The sequence below is a fragment of the Hippopotamus amphibius genome, chromosome 3 (assembly GCF_030028045.1).
Source record: "Hippopotamus amphibius kiboko isolate mHipAmp2 chromosome 3, mHipAmp2.hap2, whole genome shotgun sequence".
NCBI lineage: Eukaryota > Metazoa > Chordata > Mammalia > Artiodactyla > Hippopotamidae > Hippopotamus > Hippopotamus amphibius.
In genome coordinates this window covers 19,796,578-19,815,972 of record NC_080188.1, presented here as the reverse complement: position 1 = coordinate 19,815,972, position 19,395 = coordinate 19,796,578, and the positions used below count along the sequence as shown (strand labels likewise).

The window sequence follows — 19,395 nt, the reverse complement described above, 5'->3', positions numbered from 1 at the left end:
ATGCTCCTCTTTTTAAAAATTATTTTTATATGCTCCTTTAAAAGATTTGCATCCTGAAAATTTTCTGCATTTATTAGATTTGTGCGTAATGCCACTTTATGAGAAGCTTACTCTTGAGATGTCCCTCATTCGTCTCCTTCTCTGGTTGACTCTTTGGGGGAGGTGGATGTGGATCAAGCACCCGTCTCGGGATTAACTATTCACAGCAGCCATCTTCTCCGGTACAAGTAAATGCTGTTTCTCAGTTCCAAGCTGAGGTTCAAAGGTTTAGACTAACTTCACAGATCAGAGGTCAGCCACGAATTGCTGCAATTTGTAGTTCAGTTCTGCCGATATGACAGAATTTCACAGCCATGATGATTGCTTTTTCCACTTCTGCACGCAGGCCAGGCCAGGCAGTTAACAGCGTAATTTGTGCAAGTCAGCCCTTGGCACCCGAGTTTAATGAGTAACTAGCTGGTGCCTTAGGTTTCACTGGTACAAGGTGCTCATTATAAAAAGGGTCAAATGTCAGTGCACAAAGACGAAGGGGGTGGGGTAGTGATATATCAGGAACCACCACCTGTGAATCATACATAAAGAATTAGTAATTTGTGTTAATTTTAAAAATAATTTCTGCGGTGTGAATGTTAGTATGTTCGTTTTCTTTGGTACTAAAAGAGGTAGATAATTTTATTAAGTGTTAGCAAGAAAGGACGATCTGATTAGAGATTATTGACAGCCATAGAAAGTGAAAGCCTGTTTACGCATTTCACGGGGTCTCTGATTTCTCAAAAACTTCCCCAAATGTGCCAGCTTTTTAAGAATCTAGGGAACAAATTGGGTAGCCAGGTATTTCTGAGCCCATGACATTTGTGAGTATCTGACATTTTCTACTCTTCATCCAAAAAGTTAAACTCCTATCTTTATTTCTAACCCAAGGCAAGAATATCTTTTACTGTTTAAAGTTGAATATTGAGACTCTTCAAAAAATTCTTAGATGTTGGGCCTTGAAAATCCATGAGTTTGCCATTCACAGCTTTGACTTCTCATAAATGACTCTGAAGCTGCAATATAAATACATATAGAGTAATTTGTCACTTTTGTTATAACACAAATTTTAGTTTTCCATTCTTCCAGACTGGGATGTGGAAGCAATTGGAGTCTTCCATAGAGCAGATTCTGGTCTCAGACCTCGTGGGTTTGAATCCCCAGCTTCATCATTTACAATGAAGGGACCTGAGCAAATAGGCAGCCTCCCTCTGTTTAGTTCCCTCATTTCCAGGATGAGTATAACCATAAGATTTGCTTCCTGGAGTTGTAGTAATGATTAAATAAGACAGTGTACACGAAATGCTCAGCACAGTGCCTGGTGCATAATAAGTACTCAGTGACTATTAGCTGTTATTAATACTATTGTTACATACCTTGTGAACAAGCCTCCCCTACCCTGTACATCATCCCAACTTGTTTAGACTTGGCCTTTGCTCTCTTCAGTTCAAGGGGACCACAAGATAAGGCATAGTTAGGTAAAGTGACCTGGGAATGTTTTAGATGCATGCTTTTTGAATATCATGGGGAAGCGTATTTTTAAATTCTTCAGTTTCAAGTCTAGCACTCTTTTATGTGCTAGTTTTCCCCACTAACTGATTTGCTGTCCCGTGGCAAGAGCTGTTAAAAAAAAAAAAAAAGATAAATCCAAATCATCTGGTTTCCTTTGAGAGTTGTTTTCATTCTGCCCTTTGGTGAGAAACATTGAAGTTAAAAAGAAAAAAATCCATAAAGGATACCATACCAGTGGGCTGCATTCTGTCCCTGTGATATGTATTATACTCACTAGAATTCATTCTTTCCAGAAATGCCAGAGATGAAAATCTTAAAAAGTGATTTTGTGTGTGTGTTCCATTTCTTCATTTTATTCCTATGGAACAGAGATGTAGCATGTGAATAAAAACATGGTACTACCAATTGGCAATATATAAAGGATGTGCTTAGCATTAAAAAGGTAGTAACAATCCCTCACACTAGTTAAACAATGAGGCACCTACTGTGTGCTAGGATTGTGTGTGTGACACTGGGATTACAGTAGTGAGTCAGATCTAGATTCTGCCCTGGGCAAGTTTACAATTGACTGGAGAAGGCTGCTATTCCACCAACTATTGTAAGATTAAACCATATAAAATTGCCATTATTCTACTGTTTTTGTCCTCCCAACTGGCAATTTCATGAGGTTCAAGCCGATGTTATGAGAAGTGCTGTAAGGGATTCTATGATGTTTCAGGAATGTTTTGAGGGGCTCCGGGATGACCTCCGAGGAGTGACGTGTAAGGATGAGAACAAGCTGCCTAGGCCAGGGGCATTGCTAAGAGGTTAAAGCCCTGGAAAACAGCAAGTGTTGGGGGAAAGTGACACAAGAGGAGGCTGGAGGAGGAGCCAAAGTCTTCCTTATCCCCCTTACTAGGGAAATTGATTTTATTCGAAGGGCAGTGGAAGAGAGTGTAGAGGTTTAATCAGGAGGGTGACATGATCGAATTGTGTGTTTTTAAAAGGTCCTTTTGCCTGTCCTGAGAGCCAGATTGATTGCAGCAGGCAAGAGTGGATGGGACAAAATCAGCTGGGAGGCTACTGCAGCTGTCCAGGCAGGAGCTGATGGTTTTCAGTTTACAAGATGCTTTCAAATGTAGTGTCTCATTTTATCTTTGTAAGCACTCTCACATGTGGTGTTAATATCAGCTTCAGTATACCAGTGAGGCTGCTGAGGACCAAAAAGCTAAGTGGCGTGCCTGTGGTCTCATGCTGCTGGTGGCAGAGTGAGAACCAGAACTCTGTTACCAGACTTTTGCCCTGGTAGTCTCCCAGTAGACTCATATACTAGCATCCCTTGGTGTGGGCAACTGGTTTATCTTTAGAAAGGATATATTTTTAAGAAACAGAATTCTCATTCTTTCGTGGAGGAGTGGGGGTGAGAAAGTTATTTTTAGCCTTGGTTTATGCGTGAGAGTTGAGAGAAGCAGAACGTGACATGGAACTTGATGTCAGACTTGACATCCTTTTGGAAAAAAATACATTTATTAATTTCACATATTTATTTATACCCTGCCTCATTCCAAAAATAGATTTGAGCAGCTTTCAAAAATACATATGGTAGAAAAAATAAAGAGAAGAGGGTAAAAAAATCAGGGTAGGCAAATTAAAATGATGCCACAGCCGTTGTAAATCCAACAGATTGCCTTCACATCCCACCATTTGTTGAAGAAGGACCCATGAGTAACTCTTAAGATTCACATGCTCAAAAAATTGAAAACAACCTAATGTTCTGCTCAGAATAGCTTTTCTTCTACTGGGATCTAAGAAAATCTCCCCATTTGGTCTTCCTAAAAACTCCATGCTGTAATGGACAATAACCACAGCTTTTTCACAGAACGAGGAGTGGGTGAGGGGTTGGAATGAATTAATTAACCCGGTTTATGTCTGGAAATATTTGTTTTCTCTAAGAACTTTCCCACAAACCTTACATGACCTTCAGTAAGACAGTTTCTCCACAGTAAAATGGAAGGTTTGTACTAGAGACGGACTGCTCAAATGGGGTGCCCCGAGATGCCCAGTATGGTGTCCGGAGGAGTGTGAAGCCACAGGGAAAAAGTGGCATGTGGGTTTTGCTTGAAGATTTTTATGACAAAGTAATAGTAAAATATTTATGAAATAGTTCATGTTTGGAGTCATTCTGGAAAATCAGATTTTTCTGGAAACAAACCGTCCTAAGAGTTTTCTTTGGGGGAAATTTTCCGTTACTTGAATAGCTGTAAGAGGCACTTCAATAATCCTTCTTTCCATCGTTAAGATTTAGCACAAAACTATACAGAACCTATAATTTCATTTATAAATAATTTGCTTCTAGTTCATAGTCTACATGTCCGTTACCATGATATTATTTCTCAAAGGAAAAATCTGCCTCTATAGAGAGAAAACTTACAATTCTGCACAAATGGTAGCGCCAGGAATGGTGCTTGACAAGTATTTTCTTTGTCCTCCATACAGTCTTGCAAGGAATTAGCTCCACTGTATGGATGTCAAGACTGAGGCTCAGAAAAGTTGAATAAATGTGTCTGGATTCACTTAACTAGCACATGAATAGTGCAGGAGCCCATTTCATTCTGTTGTCCTGACAGGGTGGAATTAATTTCAGGACATGCCTTGTAATCTGCACCTTTTCAGACACCGTGATGTTGATCATTAGGTGTTATCCAGGATGCAGCATTTAGAAAACCGACCTCACAGATGGGGGCGAGGACTATATGCTTTGAGATGTACAGAGGTTGGCAGTGATGCCTCTATGATTTATGTGAGGGTGTGGCTTTTTTTCTTTTTAGTAGATCATTAATGATGAGGATTAAAGCCAGTTCGTGGTTTAGTTTTGTTGCCTGTGTTCCCGTAAAGTTATGGATCCCATCGCATGCCTCTCCAGTCCTTGCGATATAAAGACAGTTAATGGCAGAAGAATTTTGGATCTGTAACTGACTTTAGAGGCCATTGAATCAGCAGGTTCCAAATTGTGCTCTGTGGTCCTAAAGATCTAGGGTGTCCCCACACAGTCCCCGTGGATGATGGAGCAGAACGGGTGGAGATGCTTCCCCATCTCACCCCAACCCCAGTTTAGCCAGCTCCTACTTTATCAGTTTGTTTCTGCATCTAGGTAAATTTTCGGTGAAAGAAAGGATGCTACACCTAAAACAAACAAACAAACAAAAAAACAAAGCAAAACAGAACAAATATTAAAAAACCAGTTTGAGAACTACTGGTGATCCAACTCTTTTGTTTTTCTTCAGGGGAGCAAACTTTGGTTCAGCCAGGTAAAGTGATTTGCCTGAGAACACAGAACAAGGCATGGCAGAGATAGAATTAAAATCCCAGTCTTCTAGGTGCTCCAAGTCTGGTGTTGCAGCTGCTGCGCTGTATTGAATCGTAGAAGTCATCTGGATCATCAGCCGCTTCATGAGGGCTCTCCATCGTTAGGAGAGAGTATCCCTGAAGTTCGGCAGATTTTATTTCCAGATGTGAAATACAGGTGAAAGTTTTGTGCTTAGGATATATTTTAACGTCTCATCCAAGATGCCTTTATCTTGAACTTGTTTCTTAATTTGAATGTTTTCTATATCATGACTTTTAAGATTATCCTTAGGACCCCAAATCCTATTTTTTATAGTAGATGCAAAGAAAGAGTCTATGAGCTAGATAGAGTCATCTCTGTAAAGGGCACCACCTCTTCTTTTTGTGCAATATGCGCATAAAATATAAACTACATCTGTATGTCCTAAACATTGTGTTGTTCATCTTGGGGGGGGGGTGGGCAGTGCTGAAAGTAAGACAGGGGAAAATAAAACAAATGGAAGAACTTGGTCCTTTTCTTATGACTGTTCCCTCTTTCTTCAAGGATAGGAGGAGAAATTAAGGGTTGCATATCTTGGTTTGTAGAGAATATGATAATTAGAGTAATGGTAGTTCATTTTTTGAAGAAAATGACCCCAAATTCATAATGCACATATGAAAATTATATTCAAATAGAAAACATTCCTAGCAAAATTTTTTTTTTTTTTTACCCCTTAGAATTTGCCTCAGAGAGCACTCCAAAAATTGAACTGAGAAATCCCAAGGAAGCTGCCTGAATCTCCCTGTATATTTTTATTTTATAGCGTGTAAAGGACCAGACAAATCAGGTTGGTGGTTTTTGGTAAGTACATCCACTGGTGTCCTTTTCTTCTTCACTTAAGGAAAACATTAAATTTTTATTCTTATTAACCAAGATATCTGCTGTAAAGACAGTGTGTACCTGGTGTATGTTTATGCGGCAACATCAGTGGTACATACAAAATGATAAGTCACGTGGTAAGTCATTCTGGGTATAAATCCTTATTTCTTTGTTCAGTTTACATCTTTGTGGCCCAGGAGGAAAAACTACTGCTGCTGATGTGTGAGCATCTTAGGAATTAAGGAATAATTGTGTTGCTTATAAATTTGTCACACATACACACACACACACACACACAAGAGGTCAAGGGTATGTCAATCAGAATTGTCTTTCAAAATTTTGGACTCAAGGAACAGTACCTTCCCAAGCCCCAAGCTAGGGAAGGTACTGGTACGTTCTTTTATGGTTTTTGTTTTGTTTTGAATATTTATTTATTTGGCTGCACCAGCTCTTAGTTGTGGCACGTGGGATCTAGTTCCCTGACCAGGGATCAAACCTGGGCCCCCTACATTGGGAGCAGGGAGTCTTAACCACTGGACCACCAGGGAAGTCCCTTGTACTGGTATGTTCTTGAACAATCCTTAGGCTTTCTCTAATTTTTGTTTCCTCACCTGTCATATAAGGTAAAAATATTGATAATTGTCATGACAAACTCTCCAAATCATGGCAACCCAGTGAATTACATGTGTAAATGCACTGTGACAGCTATATAATTCTCCTCAGACAGAAGGTATTATCATTCTGTGAGTGATAATCCTGTGTATGTGGCAGGGATGGGGGCATAGAAGAAAGAGGCTGCTTGTATCAGCTTCACCCAGAACCTTGGATGGCCCGCCCTCCCAGCCGCAGCCACAGCCCTCACTTAGCTCTGAAAGGTAGAGGCAGCAGACCTCTGTGTGTTAGGGAGTGACTACTGGTGACACCGATCGCCTGACAACTCCCCTGCCTCCCCAGGGTCTCTTTTCACATCCTCTAGGCTGGGTTCTGGACTTAGTCCACTGAATTCAGGGACTCAGAGAGCTAAAATTGTTTTAATTATATATATTTTTTCTTTTTCTGAAAGCATATTCATGGAAGGAAATTTGGAAATTAAAGAATAATATAAAATTACTTATAATCCCACAATCCAAAGATAACCACAGTTAACATTATAGTATGTTTATTCCTTTTTGTTTTTAAAAATATTTCATATATATTCTAAAATATTATTTAGCAAGGTTAACATAGTTGAGAACATGAGCTAAGTATTCTAACCTACAACGATGCTGTATTTTTATAGCCATTTTTGTACTGTTGAACATTATGTTTGTTATATAAATACATACCATTATGTTCATTACATTATGCCATAAATACCACCGTAGTGAACATACCTGACTATAAATTTTACTCATGTCCCCAATTATTTTCTTGGGGTAAATTTCTATAAATGCAATTAATGAGGATGAACCGTTTTCAATGACTGCTGTGAAGCTCTTGATGTTGTTGAACTATCCTCCAGAAATGTACTAAATTATACTTGCCTTCCCACCCCTACCCATCATATATGACAGTGTTCATACCACTGCACGCATGTACAGATTGAATTCCATCACATTAAGAAGATTTAAAATCATCAATATTTCTACAGAAGCTCAGGAAATATAAGCCTGTTCCCTCCCCCTGGCCCAGCCCAGCCCTAACCAACGCCAGGTCTCTGAAGTAGAAGACCGTATAATCCAATAGACACTGCATCCTCCTCGATCTCTCAGACCTATTCATGGGGGAAAGCACCTATGAGGCTTGCATTCATTCACTTAGCATTTATTACCACCACCAGTAATATGTGCTTCCAGGGAACAAAAGATCTTTTCATTGTCTATGAGAAGCTTAATTCAGTTGGTAAGTCCAAACAAACAACAAACAAAAATACTTAACCTTGGATAGGTCACTTGACTTCTCAAGACCTGTTTCTTCTTTTTTAAAGTGAGAGGTTCAATTTTTCTATATCTAAAGAGTGTCTCAGGTGGTTTTTAGTAGAAATATGTGAGTACACCAGGTAGTGAAAATAACGATAAAGATACCTAAACTTAACTGTGAACAATGTGATGTGTTGTATAACTTCCATCTGACAATGAAAGCACACCAGTTCTTTAGGAGAAAAAAGCTTCCCTGCATTAAACACTAGGAAAAAATTTCAAGTTAATCCTATTTTTCTTTTCTTTTCTTTTTAATTTTACTTATTTATTTATTTTATTTATTTTTATTGGCTGCATTGGGTCTCTGTTGCTGTGCTCGGGCTTTCTCTAGTTGTTGAGAGTGGGGGGGCTACCCTTCATTGTGGGGCACAGGCTTCTCATTGTGGTGGCCTCTCTTGTTGCAGAGCATGGGCTCTAGGCATGTGGGCTTCAGTAGTTTTGGAGCATGGGCTCAGTAGTTGTGGCACACGGGCTTAGTTGCTCTGCGGCATGTGGGATCTTCCTGGAGCAGGGCTTGAACCTGTGTCCCCTGCATTGGGAGGTGGATTCTTAACCACTCCGCCACCAGGGAAGGCAGTTTATCCTATGTTTAAATGTAAAAGTAAAGTAATAGGAAAATCCTTCAAGATGGCCTCTAAGGTTTCTTTTAGCTCTAGCATCTATAATTCCTAAGTAATAGATAAAATAGCAAAGACTGAGGACCCCCAAAGCAAACAAATGGTCGATGGGGCTTCACAGAGATTTGGAGAGTCATGACTAGAATTTTGAAGTGATAATTGCTACATACTAATTCTTTCTGATTATCGTCCTCACCATCCATGCACTGAAGGTCTTTGCTAGTACTGGTACTGTTCATGAATTTTCATCAGATTTTCAAACTTTGGAACATACCAGACAGGTTTAAGGAGTAAATAAGCTCGTGAGTATTTAGCCGACCTTCACATTACTACTTACACCTACCAGAAATGTTAAGATTGTCAGACTCAACTACTGAGCTGCACAGGGAGACTGGGCCAAACTTTGGCAAGAAAGTCTGCCACTGGCCATTGATCTCTCTCTTTGAAGTAGACTGTCCCTTGCATTTTAACACACTGTAGATACTTCATAGATATTTGCTGGATTCCTGTCTACTCAGATTTTGTGCCGTTTTGTAATACTGGTTTGTTTTGTACTTAGAAAAAAAAGTTACATATGTTGGGACAACTTCCAAAATCTAAAAGCTTGAAGGAATTGTACTGGTACCTCAGACTAGCTCTAATCTTAATCTTGGAACTAAGGACACTTTTTGATTAGAGTTCACACACTTGAAAAGTCTCAGTTGAAAAGCCAATATATTGATCATTTGGCTCTCTTTGCAATTTGAATCATTAAACATGAAGAAAAAAAGCTGCATAACCTAGAACATCATTTGTCTAATCGTTTTCCCATTTTTTCTTAAAAATCTTCATTCCTTCCTCCCTTTTTTTCCATATATTAACTCTGCTGGTTTTCCATGACTTTTGTGTGTGCGTGTGATAAAATGTGCATAACATAAAATTTACCATTTTAGCCATTTTTCGGTGTACAGTTCAGAGGCATTAAATACATTCCCATTGTTGTACAAATAACACCACCATCATCTCCAGAACTTTCTCATCTTCCTGTGCTGAAACACTTTGTACCCATTAAATAATAACACTCCATTCCTCCCTCCCCCAAGCTCCTGGCAACCACCATTCTATTTTCTGTCTCTATAAATTTGACTATTCCAGGTATCTCATACAAGAGGAATCATACAATATTTGTCCTTTTGGGTCTGGCATGTCTCAGCATAACGTCTTCATGGTTCATCCATCTTGTAGCATGTGTCAGAATTTCCTTCCTTTTTAAGATTGGATAATATTCTACTTTGTACATACACCACGTTTTGTTTACCCATTCATGAATTGATGAATATATGGGTTATTTCCACCTTTGGGCTATGTGAATAATACTGCTCTGATCATGAGTGTACTAATATCTGTTTGAATCCCTGTTTTCAATTCTTTTGGGTATAAACCCAGTAGTGGAGCTGGTGGATCATGTGATAATTCTATGTTGAGGTTTTTGAGAATCCACCATACTGTTTTCCACAGCAGCTGCACCATTTTGTATTCCCACCAGCAATGCACAAGGGTTCCAATTTCTCCACATTCCTGCCAACACTTAATTTCTGTTTTGTTTTAAATAACAGACATCCTAGTAGATATGAAGTGGTAAATTATTGTGGTTTTGATTTGCATCTTTCTAATGATTAGTGATGTTGAGTATCTTATGCTTATTAGTTATTCGTGTATCATCTTTGGAGAATTGCCTATTTAGCCCTTTGCCTATTTTTAAATTAGTTGGTTTGCTTTACTATTGTTGCATTGTAGGAGTTCTTTGTATACTTTGGATATTAATTCCTTAATATTTTGAGAAATTATTTTCTCCTATTCCGTGGGTTGCCTTTTCACGCTGCTGGTAGTGTTTTTTGATTCACAAAAGTTTTCATTTGGATGTAGCCCAATTTATCTATTTTTTTCTTTTGTTGCCTGTGCTTTTGATGTCATATGCAAGAAATCAGTGCCAAACCCAATGGCATGAAGCTTTTCCTCTGTATTTTCTACTAAGAGTTTTATAGTTTTAGCTCTTACATTTAGGTCTTTGATCCATCCTGAGTCAGTTTTTGTATATGGGGTATGGTAAGGGCCAGGGTTCTTTCTGAAGTACTTTTCAATCCCATCACGTCTCAGTGAAAATGTGTGTCAGCGAAGCAGCTGGCACACATATTCACACGTATGCTCATCCTCACTCACTTCTCTTTCTCATGTAGGCTTCGGTGGTTTCCCAGCAGACAGATGAGGGAAAGCTGAAGCAGCTGGGGAGCTAACAGCTCAGCTGGCTCAGCTCTCGTAACTAGGATACAGCAGCGAGAGCAGTGAGGCTGTGGCCAGGGTCAGCAAGTGCTGTGATGTAAACATGCTTGATGAAATCCCCAACAAAAGAGCAGCAGGGGTACATAGCGTTTTCGGCTGAGAAGGAAAAAGGGAGCGTGTGTATGTGTCGTGTGTGTGTGTGTGTGTGTGTGTGTGAGATGTATGTACATATACTTGGCAGCAGAGGGAAAGAGAGAGGTCCTTGCATTCGCTGTGGCTGTGAACTGTGGGCTACAGCAAATTTATGTTCTCACAAAAATAAATCTCTCTCTGTGCTGCTTTAGAGAAACCAAACTAGATTAGCCACAGTTATGTGGGCAAACTGTGTTTCCAAAACAGTTATCCTAGTTCTGTTTTATGGTGGACAGAACCTAAATGTGTTTACAATGTAAAATGTGAAGGTCTGCTTAGCCTTCACTTGCAGAATCTTCAAAAGTAAGAAGAAACTACCAGGCCGTGTAAGCTGCCTCACCTAGCATCACCAGGACCAAAGGTCTGCCCTGGACTTGCTGCTCTGATGGGCTTGGTGATAACAGTGCCCCACTAGCATAACTCATAGTTGCAGGATTCTGCACATAAACTAGATTCTCAACATTAGAACCTGGTCTTGGCAGTTGGGCATCCAAATCTCAAATAAATTAGTGTTAAATCTACTAAGACTCTGACTTCAGGACCTATGAGAAACACTGTGACCCAGTCTGTCCCCTCATGTTTTCTGTTTTTTAAAGATTTATTTTATCATCATTATTATTTTTTTTTTTGCTGCACTGGGTCTTCGTTGCTGCGCACAGGCTTTCTCTAGTTGCAGAGAGCAGGGGCTACTCTTTGTTGCGGTTCTCAGGCTTCTCACTGCAGTGGCTTCTCTTGTCGCAGAGCGTGGGCTCCAGGCATGTGGGCTTCAGTAGTTGTGGCACACATGCTCAGTAGTTGTGGCACACGGGCTTCGTTGCTTCGCGGCATGTGGGATCTTCGTGGAGCAGGGATGGAACCTGTGTCCCCTGCATTGGCAGGCGGATTCTTAACCACTGTGCCACCAGAGAAGCCCTGTCCCCTCTTGTTTTCCACAGGGATTGGTTTACAGGGATAAACTGTTTGCTGCTCTAAGTCCTCATCTTCTCTTTGCCATAAAAGGCGATTTGGAGAAAAAGGAAATAACTAAGCCTATTAAATTTTCTCATGGGGTGGGATAAGTTAAGCCACACTTTCTAAAAACAGTTTGCAAGACTGGTATACTATGCGTATATTTCCTTTGAAGCATTAAAGTCATTTAATACTTTATTAATTCAAAGAATATCCACTATTTCCCTGTGAGACAGGGAATAAATAACTAGCTTAAATCAGGGGCAATTTTGGTGGTATGCTAGTTTTTCAATTGAAATATTAACTCCAAGTGCACACAAGGAAAGTACAGACTGCATGAGACGTGAACAGCAATTATGTCTCCAGCAACAGTCCCAGGAGTTTATTCTACCTGAAAAATCGTAAACTTCCTGACACTTGACCATTTTATTCTAAGTGCCCTAGGTTCAGGAAAATTCTGGAGATATATTTTAGGTTCATTTCCATTCTTAAATTTCAGTCTATATTTCATGAGTTTCTTTAACTAATATAGTTCTGTTTTCTGTATAACTTTTATACTCTATGTAACTTTTATGTAAATTTCCAGCTAACTTTAACTGTCTGGTTAAATTACAGAGACTGGGAAAACTGGTTCTCCTTCCCCTCCACTCTCTCTTCCTCTCCTCCTTCTTTTAATAAATATCTTTTCTCAGAATAGAGCAACTTTCCTCGCCCCCTCCCCAAAAAAATCCCTGCAAATTCTACCTCGAAAAATATTAGCAATTTAGTATTTAAATAATTTGTAATTGAGAAACTCTCTTCCTTTCCCTAGTTTAAAACCATATATTACTACGTTTTGTTCAAGTAGTGAATACGCAGTAAAAAGTGGTGTGTGAGTGTGTGTGTGTGTTACTTAAACACAGATTAAAGTAAACAGCTACTAATCAGACAGTGGCATCGCTCTATTCCTATATGTTACTCTGGGGTACTTATTAACCAAGGTATTTACATTTGAAAACCAGGTATATTAAATGAGAGTTTAAGATGAGAAAGAGAAAAAAATAACTAAGAAAAAGAAAAGATGAAAGAAGGATGAATAAGGAGGAAAGATGGTAGTAGTGATTTTTTTCTCCCACTAAGACCAGAGGTCCCAGTGCTGCTCCCCTACCTTTTCCTGGCTGAACAAGAGGTTGCTTGCCTGTGTGGCAAGATGGATAAGCGAGTGACACTGGCTCGAGAAACTTGGAGATTTCCTACATCGACATTTGTGGACTTCTGTAATCTATTCAGTACCAGATTAGTTTGTGATTTCTCTTCCAAGTCATCCAGACCCACTACTGCATGGTAGAGAACTGACCAGGAGCAGGGAAGCACCAGGGAGAAAAGGACACTGTCCCAATGTGTGAGCTCAAGCATTGTAACACCCAGCCTTTCAAAACAACCTCACATAAAAAAGAATGTTTGGAGGCAGCTCTAATGATCAGACACTGTCTTTGTGCCTGTTTCCTTGTGGCGGCATAAAACCTCTACCAAATCCCTGAGACAATATAGTAGAAGCTAAGCATGTTGGCTCAGGTGAAAAAAAAAAAATGTCACAGACGTTCTCTAGCTGCTTGATCAGTGCCTGCTTTACCAAGAAGGTTCAAGAGGGCCTTCAATATAGTCCATCAATTAATGGTTGGTGGGGCTTTTCCCCTTGACACTGCTGGTGGCTGAGCTGTAGAAATGCCAGCTCCTGTACCAGAGCTGAGCTATCCATTCTTTAACGGGCTCCTTGGGGTCATGTCGACAGACCGTGGAACAATATTTGGCATGGCTATTTGTACACAGTTCTAAATGCAGGCAAACCACAAAAGTTAAATATAAATAAACATAAATAGAAAAAATATCCAAAGTAATTATATATAATATTAAAATTCTTTTTGTAGCTTTATCCTACCATGTTTTTTTTATGAAAGACGATGTTCATTCATTGGTTCTTTCATTAATTTTTTCCTTTATTGAAACATTTCTTCATTCAGTGCTCAGCACTGGGGATACCAAAATAAAGGTCCCTGCCTTTGAAAAGCTTCAATTATAGCTAATGAGATAAACCATATTCTTTCAGTTTTTCTAATACATTTAAAACAGTGTAGAAGAAAGTGAAAATAGGCTAACGTCTAAAATCACTTCATAATAGAAAGTCAATTTGACTTTTTCTGTTATAAAGGGACCTCTCTCAGATGGCCCCGTTTCTAATAGAGTCCAAGTTTTTATAATAAGAATTAAGCTACTGACTATTAGGGTTTAACTTTAGCCATACTTTTGCTAGAAAAGTCTGTTCTTTAAACTATCATTTTCGTTTCTCACTGTATGCAAAATAATAATAAATCCAATATCACCAGAGGAAGAACAAAGCTAGAAAGCTAGTAAAGGGAGAATAACATTTAAACATTTAATGAATAAAAAGAAAATATAATTTGGGGGTTAAAGTTGCATTTTAATGCGTATTGTCTTTGCCTCCCACTAGAAAGTTTACTTCCTTTTATATTTTTTCTCACAAAGAACCTATTATAGTCTTATTGTTGTGGTATTTGAAAATATTTTTAACTTCAAAAATATCCCACATTCAACTTAAACATTTGTAGAAGAAAATAACCCATCGCTTATTCAGTCTCGAGAGTATTTCTAGCCAAGTTCAATTGCACTGTAAGTATTGCCTTGGGATACTTGTCAGTGAAACACAAGGACCTCAACATTAAACAGGATCTGGTTTTTTTCTGTTGTAGCAGATATTTTTTCATAGTCAGAAATGAAATGACTAATGTTAACCAAACAAAATCAGAAGGTCACACCTAAAACTGAAGCTAATGTTTGACTATGTCACTCCACTTCAGAGTCTTTGTTTCAGAACAGGCAATTTGTCATTTTTCTTACAAAGAGACCTATGATATTCTTGTATACTACTATTTGACATACTAACAGAAGGCAATAAAAGAACATATCCTGTAGAGCATGTACTCACGTATAATGTGGCGTAGTGATGATAGACCATATTATTACTATATAACTACCATTTGCAAATATAGTTTGAAATTTGGGGAAAGGAAGAGCATTTACACATCATCATAAAGACTGTGTAAGCTTATGTTTGGGATAGTTCACTTTCTAAATCTGTTTTGACAAATTCAAGAAACTAAGGGAATGAAAAATACTCTTCACACACAAATTTTAGAATTTTTAAAAAGCTATTTATATATCTGGATCTCTGCTATATTTGGACCGTCCAGATTTTGTCTTGAATATAAATGGACTCTGTTGTCAAACATAAGTTACACTAGACACTGTCATCCCAAAGATAAGTTTCCTTATTAAATTATAATTCCAATTTTATCACTGTAATTGTGGTTTTGAGCTTAAGCACATGGTCATCAACTTTCTCCATCAAGAAAATGGGACTGGTACTTTGGCATAGTATGGTAGGTATATATCAGTACAGGGAAGGTATATACAGGAAAGATATAGAGAGATCAATTTTTCAATAACTTGAATCATATTCTAGATGACATAGGGGACTTCCTATCTAAAGGAATGCTATTATAAATCCCTTTGCAAATTAAACAATATTTTTATAATAAAAATAACCATCCATCAAACTACCAGTTCATATATTCCAATGCTGGCACATAAAGTTTTTCTGTAAATATTATTCCCAGGTAACTTTCTTAAACAGTGGTAATTTGAATACATCATAGTTAATAAACAGTATTTACTACTACATGCAATGGGTAGACACAGAGCTTTAGTGTAGGTATATTAAGTAGTAATAAAAAGAATATAATACTTACACAACTGAACAAATATCAAAAAGAACATAGCATTTGCTTTTTGCATAATCATTAGCTTTAAAATGCACCATTATAACATTTCACATTTACAGTGTCTTAAAGCACTTTCCTATATAAATATAGAATGTAATAGCTATCGAAGTCCCCTTCCAGCTTGTCCACAAAAATTCCCTCAGATTCTTTAGCTTTTAAAATTATATTGTCAAGCAGAAAATTTGTGATTCTAAGCTGTGACTTATACAGTTCTCTCCCAAGAAAACATCCTTGGAAAACATCTGCTGTTTTACCCAACTGAAATAATAATAATAATTTAAAAATTATATGTTATGTAGAAATATAAAATTTGGTCAATGAGAGCCTTTCATATAGCCAAGTACTTTTCTAAGTGCTTTATATACATTATCTCATTTAATCTTTACAGCATCGTGAGGTATATTATTACCATTTTATAGATGGTGAAACTGAGGCTCAGGGGCATTAAGTGACTGGTGTGATGACACTTGTTTCTCAAGTGGTGGAGCCAGGATATAAGCCAGGCAGTCTGACTCCAGAGCCTGGATGGGTAGCCCCCATCCCATTTTCACATAGTAGTCTCATTCTCGCTTAAACATTTGGATTATGTGAATTGTAGTCCTTAAACCTTTCCAGTTAAGAATTTTAATTCAATAGATTTTTTTAAGTCTAAAAAATATAATTTGAACCTAATAACTACTTTATAAAGGGCCAGAAATAGGCTATGGCACAGTTTGCAGAACTCTCTGAAGAGGAGTAGGGAGGACAGGAGGTGCAGTGAGGCATTTGGTAGAAAGGAGTGGTTTTCCAACAATTTTATTGTGGATCTGTGCTTGGGTTTCCTTCAACTCAGGCAAGCAATGTCCATCTCTCACTGATATTGTGTATATTCTGCTAACACTGGCTCTCGCCAACTCTGCTCTTACTAAGAAAACAGCAAAGGCAGAGTACCATGGTAGAAAGAGCTTGGGCTTTGACATCAGCTCAATTTCAGTTCTGAGTGGTCTTGGGTAAGTTATGTGATCGCTCTAAGCCTTAAGCTCCTGATCTTTAAAAAGGGAGCAATAACAGCCAACATTTATCAAACCCTTACTATACTGGGTTTTGTTCCAAGCACTTGGTGTATATAGTGATTATTATTACCACCAGTCTCATTTTGCAGACGAGGATGGTGAGGAATGAAGACTTTAAGTAACTTAACCAATGTCATACAGCTCCACAGTTAAAGAGCTAGGGCTCAAACCCAGAAAATCTGACCCTAGAGCAGGTCTTTTGCTATAAAGGGCCAGAGAGTAAATATTTTAGGGTTTGTGCGCTGTACCAGTCTCTGCTGCAGCAATTCAACTCTGCCATTGTAGCATGAGGGCAGCCATAGACGATATATAAACCAATGGGCATGGCTGTGTTCCAACAAAACTTAATAAAAACAGCCACAAGGTTGAATTTGGCCCTCTGGCTATAGTTTGCTAATCCCATGCTCTAGAGCTCACATTTTAAACTTCATCTCATAGGGATGTCACAAAAAATCAGATAACTTCCCTTAATGTATCTTGTGCACATAATAAATGCTCAAAAATCGTAGCTGTCCTTAACTCAAGAGTTTTAAAACCATACATTATGGAAATTCTTTGAGAGATTATTTCTAGTGCATCTCCTTCCCTCCAGGGAGGGTTGCATTTAGGTCACCTATTCTTTTTAATGCTGCTATCTTCTTAGCATGTAAGTGAAATACACTCTCCAGCCACTTTTCCAGAAATGCTTGGAACACAGTCCTCCTCTGAAATCCTTTCACCATGCTAAATGATGGCAGTCAGCAGAGTGACTTATAACGCTGCTCAGTGAAATCAATTTTAATTTTCACGATTTAATTAATTCATTCTATTACAACATCATTGGGTATTATATTTGCAGTAATGTGATATATGATAATGTAGTTTTAAGTGTAGGAGGATAAGGAGAGCTTCACCTTGCAGAATTTCCATCTGTCTTTGACTATAATTAAACCAGATGTGCAGATTTTCAGTCCTTGTCTGCTTGTTATAGCTGGGTCACTCCTTGGGTTCTGTTTTGACCCATGGTCCATTGTTGCCTGTATACTTTACAAAGGTACTGTCGTACCTTTGGCACTCAATAATATGTTTGTTGAAAGAACATACGTGACCTCCTAGGGTTAAATAATCTTCTCTGCTTGCCCGTCTTTGCTCAGGATGTTTGCTCTCCTCTCTCTCCTCCCCCTCCTTCTTTGTCCACCCTTGCTAGACTAGGAACCCCAAGGACTGTGCAGTAGTCATCACTGTGTCGCCAAGCACCTAACATGGCCTGGCATACAGCAAGTGTTCAGTCAGTTCAGTCAGCAAGTGTTTGAATGAATGAGTGAGTGAGTGAATGAATGGATGTACACGCAAGTGTTCCTTGATCATCTATTTCATCAGATCACTGCCTTCTGTCTAAGGGGCACAGAGGAGGGTTTTAGTATCAGTATATTGACTGTTCCAGGAGCACATTTACAGTGATTGTTCATAGTGTGTCTTTAAAAAAAAAGCAACTCTGAATCTTAAGTGAAGCTTTCTACATAATTAGAAACCAGCGGTGACGCCAGAGAAAGGTCTAAGTCTTAAAAACCAGATTGTCAGCAGTTTTCACATGTCCACGAAGCCGAGGGGTCTGAATTAATGAGGCATTTCTATAGCTTGGCAGATCCGGAGCCTGATGGCAAAAGTGATATTTGTGTGACCCAGGGTTGCTGTCGGGTTGCTGGATGACAAGTCAGTTTGATGACAGAATCAGTGCGATAGGGCTTTAGGTAGTTCTTTGTGATGGGCAGTTCTCTGCTTTGAAAAATAAAATTGATAGGTTTTCAACCAAATTAAATGAGTAGTTTGGTATCAAAGAAATACTACCTTGGACTTTTGAAAAATCTTATGCATTTCTCAGTCTTGACAGCCTTGACAGGAAGAGCCTGATCAAGACAGCAAGCCCATGCTGGGTGTGGGGGTACTGCTATTTAATTAGTACCTCCCATGTGTAAGTGTATAATCTGTTTATAACTCCAAGATAGACTCGATCAGTAATTCTCAACAGGGGGCAGTTTTGCCCCCAGGAGACACTTTTGGTTGTCACATGTGGAGGGGGTGGACATGTAGAGGGTAGAGGGCAGAGATGCTATGAAACATTCTATGGTGCACAGGACAGCCCTCCAAGACAAAAGAATTATCACACCTAACATGGCAGTAGGGAATGAAGTTCAGAATTAAATGATACCCAAGGTTCCTTTGCAGTTCAAGTTCTGGGATTTTAGGAAATCAGATTATGTATGGGAAAGAATTGTATAAATTGCCAAACACTATACTATAAATTCAAGCTACTATTATGATATGAGCCATGGCTGCTTCTCCTTCTCCTCCCCCATAACCATCTGCCAGTCAGCCATTCTGTTCTGAGCCAGATCCCTCAAGGGCATAGGCCAAAAGAGCCAAGATAAGGGGTGAAACTAGAAGTCCCTCCTACTGCTTGTTCAGCTTGGGAGAATGTTAATCCAGGAGGCAGATGTGGCTGAATTTGCGGGTTTCATTGTTTTCAGCATTACCCCATCAACCTGTTGAGAAAAAGTATACGTGCGTAATGCTTCTTTAAAGGGAAGTAGATAGCAGATTCTTAATGGGTGTCTATGTGCTGCCAATCCCCCACAGAAAATTCCCCCACGCTATCCCTCTGGGGCGGGTGGTTTTACCCCTCTCCTGGTATACAGCCAGTGTCCCTGGGAACCCACAGCCAAATGCCTCATTTTCAAGAATAAGTTGATAGAAATGCCTGGGAAAAGTGAGCCTCTTGGCTTTCATCTGTTTATCAGGCATTCAGTGAATGATGAGCTTTGCCAT

At 38.9% G+C, this 19,395-nt stretch overlaps 1 protein-coding gene across 8 annotated transcripts in view; it reads left to right on the top strand.

The window, feature by feature from the left end:
* The window catches only part of RBM47 (RNA binding motif protein 47), a 159,043-nt gene that overhangs the window by 119,983 nt on the left and 19,665 nt on the right, over positions 1-19,395 (top strand). For 4 of the 8 annotated variants that reach the window (XM_057726841.1, XM_057726842.1, XM_057726846.1 and 1 more), the window contains exon 3: positions 5,584-5,707. The exons of 2 other annotated variants lie outside the window; for them this stretch is intronic. The gene's annotated coding sequence lies outside the window, so the exon portion shown is untranslated. Of the gene's footprint in view, positions 1-4,805; positions 5,045-5,583; positions 5,708-19,395 lie in introns of all 8 variants that reach the window. 2 more of the 8 variants (XM_057726840.1, XM_057726844.1) reach the window with 1 other exon arrangement.